The sequence below is a fragment of the Lipotes vexillifer genome, unplaced genomic scaffold, assembly GCF_000442215.2.
Source record: "Lipotes vexillifer unplaced genomic scaffold, Lipotes_vexillifer_v1.1 scaffold74, whole genome shotgun sequence".
NCBI classification, from domain to species: Eukaryota; Metazoa; Chordata; class Mammalia; order Artiodactyla; family Lipotidae; genus Lipotes; species Lipotes vexillifer.
Window position 1 is genome coordinate 1,468,977 of NW_006776983.1, and position 22,615 is coordinate 1,491,591.

At 40.2% G+C, this 22,615-nt stretch overlaps 1 protein-coding gene across 1 annotated transcript in view; it reads left to right on the forward strand.

The window, feature by feature from the left end:
* The first annotated feature begins 14,811 nt into the window (after window positions 1-14,811).
* POFUT3 (protein O-fucosyltransferase 3) overlaps window positions 14,812-22,615 on the forward strand; it is a 63,377-nt gene continuing 55,573 nt past the window's right edge. The window contains exons 1-2 of the mRNA XM_007450750.1: window positions 14,812-14,869; window positions 22,470-22,615. The exon at window positions 22,470-22,615 is cut by the window's right edge and continues 230 nt beyond it. The gene's annotated coding sequence lies outside the window, so the exon portion shown is untranslated. The remainder of the gene's footprint in view (window positions 14,870-22,469) is intronic.

Genomic DNA, 22,615 nt, shown 5'->3' on the forward strand with positions numbered 1-22,615 from the left:
AGGTCAGGGAAGCAACCATGCTGCTTCCGGAGAATCACTTCCGGTAAGCCCAGTCTCGCCTATCGCGAGAGTTCGGAGTTTGCAAGGGGTATTACGCGGCGCTCCTTGACTAAGGAGCGGTGAAACTTCTGCACCCGCCGACAGGTCGCCGCCGACAGGTCGCCGCCGCCACCGGACTGTCACCGCGCGCTCGTACCGCTTAGGTTTTGTCCCCGGCTCCCCTTGGGACTGTAAACCCAGCTAAGGGCCCGTGGGAGCCCGCGCAGGAGCCGGCGGTATTTCGAAGGGCGGAGGCCGAGAGCGCCGGGAGCGCCCCTGTCCAGCGAGCGGTTTGACGGTCCCTGAGCGTTTAGCCGCCGGCCCCGCCCGCTGGGCCTTTCCTCCGCGGGGCGCGCACCGCCGCCGGCGGGGCCTCAGCTCCGGGCCGTCGGGGCTGCAGTGTTCTCGCTCCTTCGCCGAGTCTGTGGACCTCAAACGCGGGCTTTTTAGATTTAAGACCCTCGTTTCCGCACTTACAACCCCCTTGTTTGGTGTGGTATTGGGTCCTGACTTTTGAAATTCCTTGGTCAGATATTTCAAAAACAGTAGATTCCCCCCCCCTCGCTTTTTCTTTTGACAGGGGGAGAAGAAAATCTTTACTAGCTCATAACCGTTTTTCAGAAGAAAAGCCACTTCAATACCAGTAGAGTAAGAAAGGCACAATCCCAGAGTAAGGATGGCCCTTAGTTTGCATATCACATTATAAAATAATTTAGTATATCATAAATAGTATAATTTTGTTGCATGCAGATGAAAACTAGGCATTAGAACCACCCTGTTAGAAAGCATTGATTTAGCACTGGTTTGGGGAGCCGAATTTAGGTTAAAAACCAACTTCAGTTTACTAGATGTTTTGGGGCACGTCAGTCAACCTTCAGCAAAGCTGTTTCCCATTAGAAAAATGGGTGTATGCAAGGACTACAGGTATTATTGTAACAGAGAAGCACAAATGTGACTCCATATTGGATCTGCTGCTTTTACGTTCACCTTTGTATTCTCTTGCTTTTGCTACACCTTAATAACTAAAAGAATGTTGCCTGTAGCCTGAAATATGAGGCAGAGCCCATCCTCAAGGCTCTGACCTTTAAAGGTGTAACCCTTTCCCATTCATATAGAGATAAAAAGTTGCAGAGCAGAGAATAACGTTTGCCTTGTTGGAGGCTGATAGGAGCATCCTGACCTGACCTAGTGGACGGCTGCAAGAACGAAGAATTCTGGCCCCAAGAAGTTTGCAGCAGTCAGCCACACCCCTTTCCCTTTTAGTGTAAAGCCACTATCTTCTCCATCCGCTGGCTTTCCGAATAAAATTGCTCTTCTTTGTTTCAGTAACTCAGCTTTTGATTCATTGGCCTGCCATCCAGCGGGCAGTAGGAGCTTGGACTTGGTAACAGTATGTTAAAAGCATAGTTTACATTGCTTCGTAAAAAACCAGTGTGATGGTTGTCACTAGCCTAGTGCCTTATGCAAGGCTGGTTTAGAGACCAGAGGAAAGTCATACTATAAATACCCATACCCTTTTATGTTAGTAAAATCAAGTTTAAAACTGGATTGGAAGTTTGGAAAATGTGGAAGAACTCAAAAGCTGGGCGAGACTCACCACCTGGACTACAGCACACTCCCCGAATTAAGAAGGGAAATAGTGTGTGTTTTCAGTATGATTTACTACAACACTCCGTCCCTGCTCACCACCAACAGGTGAGTCCCGTAAATCATTTTTTTAAATTGAGGTGTAATTGACATATTACATGAAATGTTATGAGTAAGATATTGAAGATTTTAATGCAAAGCTGCTGTTCATGATTTTTGTGTAGTGAGTTGGCTGTAGTATTTTACTATTGTCTGTTTAAAAAAAGGAAACCTAACTTATATCCCCTTTCAACTTTATTGTATTTAATTGGTACAGATTGTGTGTGTGTGTTTTAGAATACAGACTAATTCTAATTTTTTTAAAAAAATCTACTCTCAGCAACTTTCAAGTTTGCAACAGTATGATTAATTACAGTCACCATGCTGATTATATGTTATATATATATATATATATCCCCATGACATATGTATATATATAATCTCCCCATGACTTAGTTATTTTATAACTGAAAGTTTGTGCCTTTTGTCCCCCTTGGAGCATTTTGCCCTCATCCCACCCCTCCCCTCTGGCCACCACCAATCTGTTCTCTGTATGAGCTCTGTTGTTTGGTTTTGTTTTGAGGTTCCATATGTAAGTAAGATCGCAGGGTATTTGTCTTTCTCTGACCTATTTAACTTAGCGTAATGCTCTCAGGGTCCATCCATGTTGTTGCAAATGGTAGGGTTTCATTTTTTTAGGGCTGAGTAATACTCCATTGTACATATATGCTACATTTTCTTTTTAAATTCATCCATCTATAGACACTTCGGTTGTTTCCATATCTTGGCTATTGTAAATAATACTGCAATGAATATGGGAGTGCATACATCTTTTTGAGTTCGTGTATTCACTTTCTTTGGAATTACTGGATCACATGGTGGTTCTATTTTTAATTTTTGGAGGAACTTCCATATTGTTCCCCACAGTGGCTGCACCAATTTACATTCCCACCAACAGTGCAAGAGGGTTCCCTTTTCTCCACATTTTCACCAACACTTGTGTGGGTGAGAGGGTATTTCATTGTGGGTTTGATTTCCATTTTCCTGATGATTAGTGATGTTGAGCATCTTTTCATGTACCTGTTGGCCATCTTGTGTGTCTTCTTTGGAAAAATGTCTATTCAGATCTTCTGCCCATTTTTTAATCAGATTGTTTGTGGGTTGTATTTGCTATTGAGTTGTATGAGTTTTTTTAAAATATATTTTGGATTTTAACCCCCTATCAAACATGATTTGCAAGTATGTTTTCCCATTTAGTAGGCCGCCTTTTCATTTTGTTGATGGTTTCCTTTGCTGTGCAGAAGCTTTTTAGTTTAGTGTAGTCTGACTTGTTTGTTTTTGCTCCTGTTACCTTTCCTTTTGGTGTCAGATCTGAAAAATCATCGCCAAGACTGATGACAAGGAGCTTTTACCACCTACATTTTCTTCTTGGAGCTTTATGGTTTTAGGTCTTACATTCAAGTCTTTAATCCATTTTGGGTTGATTTTTGTGTATGGTGTAAGATAGTCGTCCAGTTTTACTCTTTTGAATGTGGCTGTCCTGTTTTCCCAGCACTGTTTATTGAAGAGATAGTCCTTTTTTCACTGTATGTTCTTTGCTCTTTGTTGTAAGTTAATTGACCGTATAAGCATGGATTTTTTCTGAGCTTTGTATTCTGTTCCAATGATCTGTGTGTTTGTTTTCATGCCAATAACATACTGTTATTTTTATTACTGTAACTTCATAATATAGTTTGAAATCAGGGAGCATGATGCCTCCAGCATTGTTCTTCTTTCTCAAGATTGTTTTGGCTATTTGGGGTCTTTGTGGTTCCATACAAATTTTAGGATTGTTCTATTTCTCTGAAAAATACCATTGGGGTTTTGATAGGGATTGCACTGAATTTGTAGATTGCTTTGGGTAGTATGGACACTTAAAAACAATATTAATTCTAATACATAAGCACAGAATATCTTTGCATTTATTTGCATTTTCTTCAGTTTCTTTCATTAATGTCGTACAGTTTTAGTGTACAGATCTTTCATTTCTTTGGTTAAATTTATTCCTAGGTATTTTATTCTTTTTGATACAATTGTAGGTGGGATTGTTTTCTTAATTTCTCTTTTTGATAGTTCATTATTAGTGCATAGAAATGCAATAGGTTTTTGTATATTGATTTTGTATTCTGCAACTTATTGAGTTTGTTTTTTAGTTGTAACGGTCTTTTGCTAAATAATCTTGACTTGCAACCAACCTTAGAAATGGCTCTTAACAAGTTTTCCTTCTAAAGAGTGAGGACTTCAAATGGAAATGCAGAATGTAGAAACATCCTCAAAGTGAGAAATAATTTTTTTAAATAATTACAAGTAATACAAGAATGAAGGCTAGTTTATTTTCTAAAGCCTATTAAGTGAGAAGTAAATGTTTTCTTTCACTCCTCTCCTTCCAAAAGCCTTTAGTTAATTCATCAAATAATTTGGAGTACCTGCTATGTGCCAGATACAGTTCTAGGTGCTGGAGATGCAGCAGTGAAAAAAAAAAGGATCTATGCTGTCATGGAGCTTACTTGGTAGCGAGAAGACAGATAGTAAGCAAATAAACAAATTATATGACGTGATGTCAGGCAGTGGTAATGTTATAAAAAAATAATAAAGCTAGGTCAGTGAACGGAGATGGAAAGGGTGATGCTCTTTTAGAATGGGTAATCAGAGAAGGATTCAGAGGAAATGATATCTAGGGAACCTCAGTGAAGTGAGGGAATAAGTCATATGAAAACGTATGAGTATCTGTTAAGGCAAATAAAGAGCAAATGCAAAGTCCCAGAGATAAGATGCTTGGAGTGATCAAGGAGTAGCATGGGGAACATGTGGGCCAGAGGGTGGTGAGAAAAGGGGAGAGAGAAAGGACATGAGACTGGGGAGCAGACTGGGGCCAAATTAGGCACAAGTGTAGTCAGCCTCGCCTTCACAGTAAAACAAACTGGAGGCTTTCAAAAATCCTGACACCAGATTTCTACTTCAAAAACTTTGTTGAGACAATTTTTTTAGTGGAGAGATATATTATGTTCAAGACTTGAATGTTTCACTATCATTAAGAAATCTGTTCTCCACTGTTTGATCTATAGATCCAGTGCCTTCTAAATCGTAATCCCAATAAGATGCTTATAGAATTTGACAAGCTGATCGTGAACTGTATATGGAAATGCAAAGGATCTAAAAGAAATAGAAAAAAATATGTATGTGTAGGGATGTGTGTGTGTGTGTGTGTGTATACAGACATATGCACAAACACACACATACACCAACAGAGAAAGAATGGCCAAGCAAATGGCACCAGATTTTAACAGTGGTTGAATTTAGGTAGTTAGAAGGTAGTAGGATATATTTTTAAGGTATGGTTCACAAGATTTGCAGATGGATTGGATGTGGAATGTGAGAGAAAGCAGAGTCAACGATGACTCTGCCATTTGGGGTCTGAGCAGCTAGCTAGGTGACCAGAGTGCACTGGGAAGTGTGCAGATTTGGTGGGTGGTCAGTTTTGGACTTGTTAAGTTCAAAATGCCAAATTAGATATCCAAGTGAAAATGCTGAAAAGGCAGTTAGTATACAACTCTGGATTCAGGGGAGAAATAGCACTATAGGTATACATTTGGAGCTCATTAAAATGATGAACCTGGTGAGATCACCTTAGAGCTGTAATGTTGACATTTTTTTCTGGGGTGCTCCCTAAAATAATTTTGGAAAACTGTGTGCTCCATCACACATTATTAAACTGATACCTAGGAATTTTCATCGTAAATTTAAATAGTTAAAATTATGTAATTTATGGTATATTATAAACATGGACATTTTAGAAGATTACATTTGGATTCTTGGAACCTAAATATCATAGAGATTTGAAAACCAAAATCTTTAATTTAAAAAAATGGAATAAACCCTAACAATCAGAAATATTATATAGTTCCCCTTCTTCTTAAACAAAAATATATTCTATTTCCTCAACAGAATTTTATCCTAATGTAATATATTTTTAATCTTGAGAAGTGCTTTATTGATTATCCTATCATATTCCCTACCAGAAATATTGTTATAAATTGAAATAGTTTTTAAAAAATATCCTGTAACCTTAAAGCTCTATGTATTAAGAAAAAAACGTTATGGAATGAGTTATCGTTGCGATTATTATCAGTAGAAAATTGACTAAGACACTTCTGTTGGAACTTTTCAACATGTCTCATATGTCTCTTAAATTTTATTATAATCAGTTATATATTGCCCTCCTTTTTAATGGTTGCTAGACCATTTTTCCTCCCCACAGCCCTGTGAAACTGTTGAAAGCTCTGCTCAGCATCTCAACATCCTTTCAGCTACATATTTCTGCTCACCTTCTAGGCCTTTGGACTGCCACCTTCAAAATGTAGGTGCCTTGAGGGTGTAAGTGGGCTCACCGCTCTGGCTTTCCCTTCCCTTCAGGATGCAAGCCTGGCAAGTGTTCATATTTTGTCATCTTTTCATCATATTCTGTCAGCTTTAACAGTTGTTCTTGGTAGTAGGGTGGGTCAGAAGTAAGTTAGACTACTTTGGAGCCTTTCTTGATAATTTTTAACAATGGAAATACCAACCACCTTCAAGGGAGATAGCTGTCCTGCTACAAAACACCTAATTGTGAGGCACGGAACAGATGAACAAGGTGAATACCATTTCCTGACAAGATATTAAAATTTATTTTAGGGCTTCCCTGGTGGCGCAGTGGTTGAGAATCTGCCTGCTAATGCAGGGAACACGGGTTCGAGCCCTGGTCTGGGAGGATCCCACATGCCGCGGAGCAACTAGGCCCGTGAGCCACAACTACTGAGCCTGCGCGTCTGGAGCCTGTGCTCTGCAACAAGAGAGGCTGCGATAGTAAGAGGCCCGCGCACCGCGATGAAGAGTGGCCCCCGCTTGCCACAACTAGAGAAAGCCCTCGCACAGAAACAAAGACCCAACATAGCAAAAATAAATAAATTAATTAATAAACTCCTACCTCCAACATCTAAAAAAAAATTATTTTAAAGATATAGTATTTGCAGCAATGTGCAATGGCACCAAGTTTTAGAAAGAGAATAGTGGAACAGAACAGAGAACCAGAAACATTTCTACTCATAGAAGGAAAGCCAATATATGACAGAGGTGGCATTGCTGATTAGTGCAGACTGGATGAATTATGAATAAGTTGTGTTGGGACGATGGGTCATTCATGTGGAAAAAGATAAAATTGGATATTGTATTATAAATATAAAAATTTATTTCATAGAAGAATAAAGACCTAAATGTAAAAACAAAATATTAAAAAGAAAATAGAGGAGGATATCATTATGATCTCAATGTAGAAAAAGATTTCTTAATTAGGATACAAATAGCACAGACCATAAAGGAAAAGATTAGTAATTAAGACCTTTCACAAAAATGAAAGGCTTGTGGGCATTAAAAGTCATAATAAAGGGACTTCCCTGGTGGTGCAGTGGTTAAGAATCTGCCTGCCAATGCAGGGGACACGGGTTCAAGCCCTGGTCCGGGAAGATCCCACATGCCGTGGAGCACCTAAGCCTGTGCGCCACAGCTACTGAGACTGAGTGACACAACTACTGAGCCCATGCGACACAACTACTGAAGCCTGTGCATTTATAGCCCGTGCTCTGCAACAAGAGAAGCCACTGCAATGAGAAGCCTGCGCACCACAACGAAGAGTAGTGCCCGCTCACTGCAACTAGAGAAAGCCCACGTGCAGCAACAAAGACCCAACACAGCCAAAAATAAAAATTAATTAATTAATTAATTTTTAAAAAGTCAAAATAAAATGAAAAGAGAAAACAGGGACTATAAGCAATTTGAAATGTATATGATTGAAGAAGAATTAGAATCCTGAACACATGATGAATTTCTACTAATCAATAAAAAAGAGAAACATCAACAGAAAGTGGGCAAAATATGTGAATAGGTACATCACAGAAAAAGAAGCACAGATGGTCAATAAACACAGGAAACGATGTGCTCATTCTAACTTATAATTGTGAAACGTGAATTACAAATATAACTAGATACCATTTTACATCAGCAGAATGTCCAAAGTATACCCCATCAATCATAAAATCACAGATGGAGAGGATAAACCAAAATTCTTATTCTGATATGATATATACAATATACACAACTCCATTTATGAAGTATCCTCACCAAAAACCAATCTGATTTTGAATCTGATTAAGTTTCATGATTTAAATATCATTCTGCGTGAAATAGGAGGGATGTAGGAATATGTTGGATGACATCATAGCCATGTGTTGGTAAAGGTCATCAGAAAGACGTGACCCCAGGTTTGCTGGACCCGGGCATTCAGTGGCTGCTCACTCCCTCCCCGTCCTTGAAATGTGTCCTCTGCTTGCCTTCCCCAATCTAGAAGCTGCCCAGGGACACAGCCTGGAGACAGTCATGCAATGTTGAGACCACATGGACTGTGTACATGACCAAGCCCAGTTAAACTTCTGCGTAAACTTGTAAGATTTGGTGGGTGGGTACAGAAATCTACTTGTCTTACAGCCTCTGATGTAAGTTCCTTTGCTTATTGAACCTGCTGCCCACCAGTCTGGAGCGGTCTGCCTCTTTGGTTTCTCCCTTCCCTGCTTATGGTGGCGGTGGTGCTGGGGTGGGGTGGTGATTTCACGTTTCACCCAGGAAGCTCCCTGGGAGGCTGCGAACCAACAGCGGAAGAGTGAGCCAGGAGACCAAAGAAATGGGCTGTAGGAAAGAGGGATCCACAGGGGAGATCCCAGGTGGGCCCTCCACCTCTCCGTGGGCAGGCGTGGCCGATGTGTGGGATGCCTGTGGACCAATGCATGAGTACGGGGGCACCCCGAGAACGCCAGCTGCTGCCATGCACTGTTTAGGGAACTGTGCAGAGCGCCCTGTGACAAAGAAGGGAAACTTGTGGCTGCCACGGGGGGGCTGGCCTCTACTGGGGGCAGTTCGGGCTGGACATCGATGCCCACCTAGAGGCTGAAATGAAAGTTAAAACGTTAAAGGAATTGCTGAGGTACGGAAGGATGTGAGTATCCACTGCTCTGCTAGCTCTGGGCTGACACACAGGGTGGGAGAGCAGGTTGGTAAGTTTAGAGACCTGAGCTTGTGACAAAACCTGGTTAGGATACCAAGAGATGGAGTTTCTAGGAAGAAGAAGAAAACAAAGAGGAGGATGTTGAAGTGATTGATGAGAAAAGAACAAAAAGCTTCTTGCCATCTGACTCCTAACACAAAAAGAAACTTTAAATAACAATTACCCCAAAGCCTAGGAGAAAACTTACATTTGTTCTCTGTCCCTTGTGGTTGTAAATCTTACCCTGTTTTTAAAATGTAAACACCCCAGGAGTTAAACAAAACATTGCCCATAGATACTAAAAAAAAGGGGGTGGGTGAGTGGATGGAGGGCTTTTTCATAAAAGTTCTCTTGCCAAAATCGATTTGTAAAAGAACTAAGGTTTTGTTTTGCTTTTTTTGTTTTACAAAGCTAGTAGAAATAATAAGGATGAAAAAAAATCAGTGTATATAAAAAGTAGAATGTGTGTTTCCAGTAAAAGAAGGGTGAGATGCACTTCTGGTAAAGAAAATAAAATATGTTTTGTTTTGTTTTTAGATTAAAAAAGTTGCACAACGTAAAAGCTGAGAATTATGCTTTATTGGAGGACATTAGTGAGGAACTGTTGCAAAGAGGTAAGGGAGGAGCTTAAATATAGAAGTTTTTGCAACAAACAAACAAACCAAAACAAACACACAAAAACTATGTAGTCAAACCTCAAAAGATCACAAAAACACATCTCAAGTTAATGATTTTAGTGCTTTTCTATGTATGGGAAGATGCAAGCATCTGGGTTCACTGAAATTTTTCCACTGATACGCACTTAACTATCTAGGGCCAGTATCCTGTTTTTTTCCATTCTGAATTCCCCTCAGGGTGCACCATCAGGGGTGACTGTGGTAGCTGATGGACTGATGGTGGGGAACATTTGTTGTTTACTGGAATGTCAGGCATCTTTTTGTCCACAGATATAAAGGACAAGTTTTAAATTAAAAAGATAATAATTTTGTCCTAAAATAAAATTATTATTTCAAAATTAAAAAAAAGACAAAACCTAATGAGATATAAAAAGTTACAAAATGTTTATGGAAATCACAAAAGATTTGTAAAATCACAAGTTTTGTAAAAATCAAAAGATTTGTGAAGGAAAAACCTTTAAAAAATTTATTTGTGGTCAAGCTAAGATTAAACTAAATTATTTAAATTTAAGAAAAAATTAATGTCAAAAGTGCATGGTACAAAATTAAAATTTGGTTTTCTCTCTGTTAAAAGAATAAATTTTTCTTAGATTATTACTCTGCTTTTTAAAAAATTGTGAACAAAGGTTTTTCTTTACCTTTAATATAGTCTGCCTAGAATACAAAGATTTTGTGTTTAAAAAATTTTTCTCAGCTCTTTAACCATGGCTATTTTAAAGTCTTTTATCATTTACAGACAGTTATTGTTTTACTGTGATGCTTTTACAAAGGTGTTTCTACAAAGGTGCTTCACCTTCAAAGAGATTTATTTAAAAAAAAAAAAAGCTCCAACAAGTACACATTTCTGATAACTAAGATCAACTTGCCTTCACGTGGGAAAGACAATAATAAACCTTTCAAGTGCTTACCCCAGGTTACATACACAGGTTACCCATATGTCATGGGATGGTAACCCAAGACCTGTCCCTGGTCTCCTTCCTCACATTAGTAAAACAGGCCAGTTACATTAATGATATAATGTTAACACGTGAAGACTTGCCTCTGTTGCAGGACACTTTGTAGGTTTTGCTGAAACATATGGGAAAAAAGAAAAAACAAAAGATGGACAGTGAACCCGGGGAAAATTAAAGCTCCAGACACCATATAAGGTTCTGAAAGTCATTTGGTCAGATAAGATGCAAGTTATCCCCAACACGGTTTTTGGTAAAATACAAGACTATACAACTCCTAAAAATGTAAAAGAATATAAGCCTTTGTAGGGGGTTGGGGTTTTAGAGAACTTTTATTCCCCGCCTGCCACAATGCCTCCAGCCCTTATACCACCTGGTAAAAAAAAAAGGACATGTGTGCAACTGGGGGTCAGAGCAGTAAGCCACCTTTAAAAAATAAAAAATACTAGTAAAACAGATTAAAGCTCTGAACATCTCCCAAGCAGGACTACATTTGAGTTAGATGGGTCTGTGAATCGACAAGGTCTGGGTCAGATACTATGACAGAGATGACAAAAGAGGAAAACACCCCTAAGATTTTGGTCCCAACTCTGAAATGGGACAGAACCCCAACCTAGAATCCTATAACCAGTAAAAATATGGAATGAAGGAGAAATCAAGACATGCTCAGATGAAAAACTAAGAGAATTTGTCTCTGGTAAATGTATCCTAAAAGAATGTGTAAAGGAAGTTCTCTAAACAGAAATGATCAACATTGGAGTATCAGGAGGGAAGAAAGAACGTGGTAAGAAAAATTATGGATAAATACAGTAGGTTTTGCTTCTCTTCTTGAATGTTCTAAATTATGTTTGACAGTTAAAGCAAAAGTTATAACATTGTTTAATGTGGTTCTAAATGTATGTAGAGGAATTACTTAAGACAATTACGTTATAAATGGTGAAGGGTAAAGAAATGTAAAGGGAAATAAAGCCTACCTAAATGTGTATGCACCAAACAAAAGAGCTGCTCAATATATAAAGCAAAAACTGATAGAACTGAAAGAAGAAATAGACAAATGCACAATTTTAGCTGAACACTTCAACAATTGATAGAACAACTAAACAGAAAAGCAGCAAGCATATAGAAGACCTCAACAACACCATGAATCAATGGGATCTAATCAACATTTATAAATTACTCCATTCAACAATAGAATGCATTCTTTTCAAGTGTACGTGGAACATATACCAAGATAGACCATATCCTGAGCCATAAAACAAACCTCAACAAATTTAAATAGAATTGAAATCATACAGAGTATGTTATCTGCCTACAGTGGAATCAGACTAGAAATTAATAACTGGAAGAATAATAGGAAATTTTCCAAACACATGGAAAGTAAATAATATATTTATAAATAATCAATGTAGTCCCAAGGGAAATCAATGCATACATTGAACTGAATGAAAATTAAAAATACAACATCTCAAAATTTGTGGGACACAGCTAATGCAGTGCTGAGAGAAAAATTTATGGCATTAAATGCAAATACATTAGGAAGGAGGAAAAGTACCAGTAATCTAAGCTTCTGACTCAAGAACCAAGAGAAAGAAGAGCAAAATCAACCGCAAGCAAGCAGAAGGGAGGAATAATAAAGATAGGGACAGAAATCATTGAAATTGAAAACAGGAAAACAATAGAGAAAATCAGTGAAACAAAGAGCTGGTGCTTTGAAAAGATTAATTGACAAACTTGTAGAGACTGACAAATTTAAAAAGAGAGAAGATATAAATTTCCAATATCAGGAATGGAACAGGGGTTATCACTAAAAATATCAAATGGATAACAAGGGAATACTATGAACACATTTACACACATACATCTGACAATTGTGATGAAATGAAACAATCCCTTGAAAAACACAAACTACCACGATTTCCTGAATATGCAACAGTAAAAAGTGAGCCATGCAAATGCCTGGGGAACGACCATTCTAAGCATATGAACAAGCAAATCCAAAGGGGCTGAGTTTGGGCAGGCTTGGTGTGTCTGAGAAACAGCAAGGGGGCAGTGTGGGTGGAAAGCAGTGAGTGAGCTGGAGCATATTGGGAAAGAAAATTGGAGAAGTAGCCAAAAGCCAGATCGTATAAGACCTTATAGTTCGTGACTTTATTTTACATGGTTGTTTTTGAGTGGAATATGGACATGATCTGATGTGTGATTTGAAAGGATCACTCTGGCTGTCATGTGGAGGCAAGTGTGAAAGCAGGGAGCTGTTGGGAAGGTATTATAGAAGTCAAGATGACATGATGTTGACCATCTTTTCATATGCTGATCCGCCATCTATATATTTTCCTTGGTGATGTGTCTAGATCTTTTGCCCATTTTTTAATTGGGTTGTTTGCTTTGTTATTGTTGAGTGTTAAGAGTTCTTTGAATATTTTGGATAACCGGACTCTATCATATATAACTTTTGCAAATATTTTCTCCTAGTCTGGACTTGTCTCATTCTCTTGACCTTTATTATCTTTAATGTCCATGGGGGCCGGTAGTAATGGCCCCTCTTTTGTTTCTGATATTAGTAATTTGTGTCTTCTCGCTTTTTTACTGGTTATCCTAGGTAAGGGTTTGTCAATTTTATTGATCTTTTCAAAGAACCAACTTTTGGTTTCATTGATTTTCTGTCAATTCCCTGCTTTCAATTTCATTGATTTCTGCTCTAATTTTTATTATTTCTTCTCTTCTGCTTACTTTGAATTTAATTTGCTCCCCTTTCTTTAGTTTCCTACAGTGGAAGCTTAGCATATTGATTTTAGATGTTTTCTTTTCTAACATTCAATAATATAATTCAGTGTTACAATTTTCCCTCTAAGCTCTGCTTCCACTGCATCCCACAGATTTTGATAGGTTATATTTTCATTTTCATTTGGTTCGAAATATTTTGATTTCTCTGGAGAATTTTTCTTTGACCCATGTGTTATTTAGAAGTGTGTCGTTTAATCTTTGGATATCTGGGGATGTTCCAAAATATTGCCAAGTATTTTAGAATATTTCTGTTACTGATTTAATTGGTTTAATTCTACTGTGGTCTAAGACCATATTTTATATGATGTCTATTCTTTGAAATATGTTAAGGTGTGTTTTGTGGCCCCGTTATACCTGTCTTTTGATGTACATATGTATGCATGTTTTCTAGGCATGTACCTTGGAGTAAAATTATTTGACTCTAGTAAATACTGATAGACAAGTTTTCCAAAGTGGCTGTAACAATTACACCCCCACTAAGAGTGCACAAGAGTTCCATGTGTTTCACAGCTTTGCCTTTGCTCTGTATTATCAGTTTTAAAATCTGTAGCCATTTTGGTGGGTGTGTAAGTAGTATATCATTGTTGTGTTAAGTTGCATTTCCCTGAATGGTTAACGAAGTTAAGCATCTTTTCACATACTCATTGGCTATTTGGATTCCTCTTTGGTGAAGTGCTGTGTGTCTTTAGTCCCTTCCCTCCCCCTTTCTATTGGATTGTGTTTTCCTTATTGCACGGTAGATGTTCTTGCTTTATTCTGAATATGAATTCTTTGTTTGATAAATCGATTGCAGATTTCTTCACCTACTCCCTGGATTGTTTCCAATTCTTTTAATAGTGTCTTTTGATGAACAGTATTTCTTACTTTTAGTGACATCCAGTTTATCAGTCTTTTCCTTTGTGTTTGGTGTTTTCTAGAAGTTGACATCGTTACTATCAACCTGCTTTTACAGAGAAGCTAATTGAGGTGCTTGGCACTGGAGCTCTCAGGACCTGGAGGACAGTGAGGCAGGCCTTTGGCAGCAAATCACTGTCAGGTTCCTGCAAGCGTGCCCAGCATGTGCATGACTCTGAGGGTCAATCCCTCCTCAAATTTTGATCCCTAGATGCCTCACCTCAGTCCTGGCCCTCCCAAGGTCTTGAAAGACCTCCCTAGGTTTATCACTTCCTGTCTAGACTAGGCCAAAATGATTTTAATTGGGTTCTCTGAGTTTGGAATTCAGTAGCTAAAAGTCAGTTTTCCTTCTCCAGTAAAATAGAGCTAAATGATCCTGTTCAGGCTACCAAACACTGGCAGCTGATTAAAGGTACCCAGGCCTCTGATTTGCTTAAAAGGTTCTCAATTTTCCTGAATAGGTGACTTTGAAGGAGCTCCACTCTTAAGAGTTTGAGAAGCAGAAGGAAGAGGGTCTCAGGAGCCTCCCAGGAACTTGAGAGGGTTGCGCGCCCCGGACTGGCAAGTGAGGGGCGGGCGTGTGTTTCCCTCAAACCGAGGCACCGCAGGCTTTTAAACGGGGCATCCGTGAAAACCCGGATCCAGGATCGCTGGGCCTGGACGCGCCGAGGGTTATCCCCTTTCCCAAATCTCCTCTCCGAGTCTTCGCCTGAACTCCGGCCGGGCTCAAACTGAAAGTGAAAACCCGCGGGACTGCAGCCGGCCGTGGGAGCCTACTTCTCCGTGACGAGGTGAGTGTGAACCTCTGGGTCTTTCCTGGCTTGAGCAGTGGCTTGGTGGGAGCAGAGTCTCGGTGCCGAGAAACGAAAAGAGACTTGGCTGACGCGCGCGGGAGCTAGGACGCTGCTCACCGCACTCACAGCCGTAGGAAACCTCTTTGTGCCCAGACGGGAGTGTGTGTCGAGGAAGGCGGAGTAGTATGCTGAGAAAGAATCCAAGTCTGCTTTGGGAAACCTTGGGCAGTGCTTTCCAGGGACACTGCCTGAGATGCAAACCCATCTGGCTGCTGAAAAGCACAGGTGGGAGGCAGGTGATGAGCAGGGGCCTCGGCGGGAGCCCCGGGAAGCGCGCGGGTTCCCGTCGCCTCCACCCCTACCCCCTTCCCAAGGAAGGTTTTCACGTACCTCCCCCTCTGCCACGATCTTCCCAGCCCCACCAATTCCAGAGCCTAACTCCGCCTCTGTGCTTTGTGAACAGCTTCCTTCTTCCCCATGTCTTGACTGAGAATCACTTGTTGCTAAATTTGTGTGCTGAAGTAGGAGTGATTCTGGCAGTCGAGCTGTAGAGAGCATTGCGTATTTAACGGAGAAGATGCTCCGCGAGAGTCCCCGGCACTGCAGGCTTTGCTTATCATATGCAAGCCATTTCTTAAGTATTTTTGCACCTGATTAGCGCCCTCAGAACTCAGCTAGTGTAATGTATAAAAAGAACATTGGTGTGATTTTAAGAAATTTTGGGGAGATCTTTTAACGATTCTTTAATATACAGCAAATGCCACACAAAATAACTGTTTTGCTCCAGCAGGCCCCAACTGTCACAGCGCCCTGCGTTAGTCGGGTAGAGTAGTATGCATGTCGTGACTTGGATTGTTCATTTCATTTGAGGGCTGCTTGTAATTTTGAATCTGGCAAGTTGGTCTTCAGGACCTCAGTCTCCTTATACATCCTTCCTTCTCTGAAGATGTGACACCCTAGAAGCTCATGACCACTGGTGGGCTTGTTAGTGATGTCACTCTACAACTAGGGCATTGTTTCTCCTGCCTGGTCCACGTGGTCTCCCAAGGGGGACTCTTAAGTGGGTTCTGGCTACTATCTGCATTGAATAAGTGGCCCAGGTATTTGCACAATAAAGGGGCAGAGCCACCAATCTAGCCTCAATGTTAGAACTTTCCCCCTCTCCTGCCTGTAAGCCAGAGGCAATGTCCAACATCCGAGGATCATGTAGGTCTGCCCCATTTTTGAAATTGCTGTCCTGACTCTTCATTTGCTGCCTTCCTGCTAGATGGCAGTGTGTAACAGTGAATTTAAATATACAGTCTCAGCTGTTACTGTTCTATGGCTCATCTTAAATTCTTCAACTAAAAAAAAAAAAAGTAGTTTTCAAGTTTTATCTTAAAACAACATTTTTGAAAAAAATTCACACTAGGGTTAAAGTTAGAAAATAAAGAAAATGAACGTATTGTTTGGACAAACAATGATGTGATTCATATATTTGTAATTATTGCTCAGTTTGCAGACGTTTCCAACCCATATTTAAATGCTCTCTGAATTTGGAATGTAAAGAGTTGATTTCAGTAAGAAATCTAGTACCTAATTCAATTACCAGCATTCTACAATAAACATTTGTAATAGGGTTCTTGACCATGAGTTTTTAATAATTAAAAAAGAATAAGTTTATAAAAATAAATAAAAAAATAAATAAAAAAGAAAAAAAAGAATAAGTTTATCTTTATTTACAGTATTTTTCAGATATTTACTTGAGAATAAAATTTGAGTTTTCAGAAGTTAATGTTGAATTACTCAAAAGGAGACTAAAGATCAAGTAATCCTAAAACCTGTCATATAGAAATATTTCTTGTTTTATATATTTCCAGAAATCTTTAGTTTGTGATGACTCAGATTGTCTTGACCACCGTCTCTTTACTTGATTAATTTTTCTTCTATGTTGTGCTCTTGGGCACTATTCATGGGATCAGAGAGCTTAGTTTTGGGATGCAACCTCAGAAGATCATCTGGTCCAGCCCTTCGTCTTTAGGCATCTGAAGTATTAGCCAGATTTTGTCATTGTTAATCGGTTCCTCACTCATGATTACATGAATGATCAAAGCGGTTGAGGGCCTTTAATTCACAACTTTTTGCCAGGAAGGAAAATTGTTACTGAGTAACCAGTAAGCCCTTGTTGGAGAAAGAACAGTTACAAAGAACACCTTCCAAGGAAAAAAACGAGAAAGAAAGAGTCCTATTCTCGAGGCGCTGGTTCAGCTCTTAGTGTGACACAGAGTTTTCCCAGTCTTGGACCCTCTCCTCCATTTAAAAAACCTATTTTTTTGGAATGCTTTTATTTGGGTCTTTTAATTTAGTTGTCTGTCTGGGTTTGTTTTTATCTAGTTTCTACATTAAGTAGACCCGCTAAGTGAGATTGTATAAATACTGTATAATTTGAGTGCTTCAGTATGTGTCTGGAATTTAAGAATGGCATCACCTTCAGTTCTGCAATAGAAAAGTAAAGGTGCTCATGCTGCAACTTCCTTCCCCCCGTTAATCACCCCCGTTAATCACAAGTCTTGATTCAGGAGGCTGTCAGTATCCCTTTCTCTCTCATTATTCTCTATTTGTTTCTCCTGCAATGTGTGCTTGGTCCAAGAGGATCACCTTCCCAGATAGAAATCTGCAAGCCAGAGCACTCTTTACTTAAAAATAAATACTCAGCAAAATATGAAGTCTATTAAAAAAGGTTGAGGAACACATTAACACAAATAAATGTTAATAAAGAAAACTGGATGAAAGTGGAAACTGTGGAACCATCACACCATGCTCATCAGGCCAAGGGACAGTCTTCTGATAATTAACAACATTGGTCAACTTTTTTTTTTGTTTACATTAGTCAACTTTTTAATGTTCAACAGTTGTTTTATATGTACCCAATAAAGCAGCTTTAAAGAGTTTCCTAAAACCCCCCAGCATTCTCTCCACTGCTGTGATAGAAACAAGCACAAGGTATGGATCTAGATCTCCTGACTTGGTACTGGGGAGGAGTAACCCTTCCCAAAGCAGGTAGCCTTGAACGTCCAGGAGAATGGCTATGGTAGTGAAAGAGGTATGGGTGTTGTAGGTAGGGACCAGAGCACAGAACAGGAAGCTGTATCCCAGGAACAGCCAGAACAAAGGGTATGTGTGGTAGAAGCTAGAGAAGTAGGGCGGGGTCCAGGGAGTCTTGTTGTCTAAACTGATGAATTTGGTCTTTGTCTTGAACTCTTTGGGAAGCCATTGATGGATTTTAATCAGAGGAGAGATATCCAATCTACATTCCAACAACATCTCTACAGCTGAATGGAGGATGCTAGTGGGTCAGACTGGTAGAAATCCCAGTTATCAAGCTTTTGAAGTCACCAAGTAGGAATGGATGAGGAGTGTCCGTGAGGACAAGTAGAATTGAAGAGAGTTAGTTAAAAATTGCCTGGAGAGTTGTCCGGAGGCCCTTAGACCTTCCCATCTGCCTGCCTTGTCATCAGCCTTTCCCAGGACAGCACCCCACTTAAAGGGACGCTCTGAGGGTTTACCCGTCATAAAATGAAAACAGGTTGGGAGAGTCAACTTATTTGAAAATGGCACTTTGGTGTGAATAATTTGTTTGGTAATTAGATACATTCATTTGAAAGGCTTTCCCTGATATACCCTTAAACTCATTAACCCAAATGACTCACCAATCACTAGAGAAGAGATGATCCAAGGAGGCTTCCCAGAGCTCCCCGGTGTGTGTCACCTAGGGTTGGCTTCTCATTTTACACTCAGAGACACAGGGCAGAAGTCTTCTTAGTCCCATTTCTGAGACCCTTAACCTGCACCTTGGACCGGCCCTGTGTGGCTGACATTTGAAGCTGGCATCCTCAGGCTGCTAATTCACTTTAAGATGTTCAGTCTCTCTTCTCTCCATTTTAATTCAAATTAAAGCGGACAACGCTGAAATTATTTTGGAGTGAAAGTGTTGCTGGTTTTGATGGAATAGCACTTGCAGGAATGTGAGATGGTCACGCTCAGCTCCAGACCCCTCTCTGGGCAGCAGATGGCTGGCCCCAGGCCGTGCACACAGCCGTACGATGCATTTCAGGGCTCAGTGCTTGGGTCAAGAGGATCGGTTAGTAAGTCCATTTCAGATGTTATCTGCATGGTTGTCTGAACAAACACACACTACTCCAGCCTGGGAAGGAGTGTTCTGGGGCACTCTCTTGGAGGACTCTGAGATTCACCCTGGGGGCAACGATGAAACAGAAGGGAGCTTTCTTCTTGGGGACCCATTGGGGTCCCATTGTATTGGAGCTTGTTGGCCTTCACGGTGCTCTCTGCAAGCCCATCTGTCCCACCAGCCGGGGAACTGCTTACTTGATGAAAAACTCCCAGGTAATTAATGCCATAGGTATATTAGGTTGATGTGCCCCAAGGCCTGGTTGATTGCTGCCTGCTCTAAATCATAATACCATCTACACTAGCTGATTCTATTCTTTAGTGGTGGGTATTTACTCACAGCTCGGTCCTTGAGACCATACTATGGTACTTCTGGTTTGGGGAATATAACCTAAATTGAGATTCTTTGGATGGAAGGGAATTTGTAACCTTAAATTCTTCTGTCATAATTTGTACAGCCATGTAAAGACTTAAAAAGGCCCGAGGACAGGTCTGATCCATGTACTAGCTGTAAAAATATCCCAAACTGTGTCCTCACACACTCTCTTCATCTTTTGTTTTCCTTTATTCCTGACTCTTTTGTACTCTTAACAGGCTGTCCCTATTTTCCCCTTCTCTTTCTTTTCCACTGATCTTGGAGTCAGGTGACCTGATTTCTAGACCCACGTCATCTTTAAAAACTATGATCGTGGGTAAATCATTTAAACTTACCAAGGATCTGTTTCCTTATTTGTGGGAACCGAGAATAATAATAATGGCTGTACCTACATTACAAAGTGGTTAATGGATAAGATTGAGTGGAGTGATCTATTGAAAAATCTTTTGAAAATGATTTAGCTTTATATCCATTTAAAGTGGTAATATTATTTCGTTACCTAATCTGGGTTACGTTAATTGTAGTTATAATAAATTGCTTTTGCATATAAAACAAAAAATAGATAACCTTTCTGTTATAAAAGGGAAAGAAATAATGAGAGTTAACATTTTTTCTTTACTCTGAAGAAACTGGGGCTTAGAAAGATTTAGCAACTTGTCCAAATGTATATTACATATAAATGACAGCTAGGATTGGTGCCCAAATGTGCTAGCTCCCCATTTTATGTGATTAATAGCTACTAGCATCTACTGAGTAGAAGGAAAGGCGCTTTTCAGGTTCTTTGGGACTTTTGATACTTTTTTCCCTGGTACATCATCTGACAGAGAGCTATTGTACACAGGTTTTTTTCTGTGATTTAGGCAGATAAGCTGTGAGTGTTAGTATTATCTGGTGGGAATTTTCTAGCCTTTGTGTTAACAAAATATAAAAAGAATGTGTGGGACTTCCCTGGTGGCGCAGTGGTTGAGATTCCGCCTGCCGATGCAGGGGACACGGGTTCGTGCCCCGGTCCGGGAGGATCCCACATGCCGCGGAGCAGCTGGGCCCGTGAGCCATGGCCGCTGAGCCTGCGCGTCCGGAGCCTGTGCTCTGCAACGGGAGAGGCCACAACAGAGAGCCCCGGTCCGGGAGGATCCCACATGCCGCGGAGCAGCTGGGCCCGTGAGCCATGGCCGCTGAGCCTGCGCGTCCGGAGCCTGTGCTCTGCAACGGGAGAGGCCACAACAGAGAGAGGCCCGTGAACCACAAAAAAAAAAAAAAAGAATGTGTGGACTTCGGAGTCTGACTAGTTTCTGGTTGTATTACTCATCAAAGTTACAGTCTTGGGCAAGTTACTTTACTTCCTTCAAATTCAGTTTTCTTACCCTTAAAAACGAGGCTAAAAATTGCTACTTCATGAGTTGTTGGGAGGATTGAATGAGCTCGTGCATGCTGAGTACTTAAGAAAGGACGTAATAGGTCACTCAACAAATATTCGTGATCTCTTTTTCTTTGGCAAAGTATTTCCTCCTTGTGAAGTTCCAGTTGATCTGTCAGTATCATACTTTATATGAATTCAGCTTCATTTTCCACTTAAACCTATGATAAAAATTATAATAATATTTAAACATGAGGATAGCAAACATTTCTTGGATATTTATTATGTGTCAGGCTCTGAAATAAGTGTTTTGCCAGTTTTATCTCATAGAATTCTTACAGTAACTCTCTGATTAGGCACCTTATTTTCTACATTTTGGGAATTGAATCAAGGAGAGGCTGGGGAGCTGAGATTTGAATCCTGGCAGGCTGACTCCAGAGCCCGTTCTCTTAGGCGCTGTGGATTGTGAGACTTCCATGGATGAAAGAAGAAAACTGTGCTTTTGGCTGTTTCTGAGACCAAGAGTTATTTTGTTTCTGAGGAGAAGAAATAGCCTAGACTTAAAAGTTAATTAAGGTAGATGCACAAGAGGGGAGCATACCTTTAAGACCAAGGCATTTAACCAGAATTCTACATCATTTTTATATTTCTCATTGTATCTTCAATTCTGTATCTGAGAGGTGTACAGTCAGATCTTAGGATCAGCCCTTGGAGCACTCCCTTCCTCTGGAATGTTGATCCTTGCTTTCCTCTGAACAACACAGGGTCATTTGCTCAAGACATTTGACTTCAGAGAACCCCGGGAATAAGAGGCATTCTGTGGGACTATTTAGTGCATTTAAAAAACTTTTGGAAAAGATCATCCATTTCAGATGGATGGAAATCTTATTTCAAGATGTCCAGAGAACCGTACTGCCCATATAACCCACTGCTTTAGTGCACTTGCCATAAAAGACTAAACAAATAAATCAGTAATCTGAATTCCTTATGTTGTAGCTGAAGTTGTTTTCCTTGGGGGGAACTGGGGTCAGTTGATCATTTTCCATTTCTAATCAATGCCTGAAACTTTTTTTTTTTTTTTTTTTTTTTTGCGGTACGCGGGCCTCTCACTGTTGCGGCCTCTCCCGTTGTAGAGCACAGGCTCCGGACGCGCAGGCTCAGTGGCCATGGCTCACTGGCCCAGCCGCTCTGTGGCATGTGGGATCTTCCCGGACTGGGGCACAAACCCATGTCCCCTGCATCGGCAGGCGGACTCTCAACCACTGTGCCACCAGGGAAGCCCAATGCCTGAAACTTTGATTTGTTTTTTCCCTAAGTTTTACAGGAGTAGGTGGACAGCCCTGGTTATTTCTGCTCCACTTCTCTGCTCTTTTGAAACTTAGATAGAAGGAAATTACTACATGTCAATGACTTTTGGAATTCAAGTCTGATGGCAGGGAAAATTAAGTGGAAGCATCATTTTAGTCTCGGAACCTGATTGTCAATCTCTCACTCTCCTGTAATGGACTTTCTGACCTTGGGCAAGTCACTTCATCTCTGTGGTCCTGGTTTCCTCATCTGTGAGTGAGGTATTAGGTCTAAATGATCTCAAAGGCTCCTTTTAGTTTTAAAGCTTTGGGTTTCTACACGGTAACCCTGCAAGACTACATTTATGAAATCTTCTGCACTATGGCTAAAATATTGTTCATTTGTTACAGATTTTTTTTGATGCCTTCTGCTTTAAAGAAACTCTAGCGGCTCTCATGATCGCTTAAGAAGACTGCATGCTGTTCCCTTTCAATGCCAAGCCAGGCCCACTCAGAACCTCAGTTCTCAGTCCTCCATGGAGACCAGGTCCCAGCAG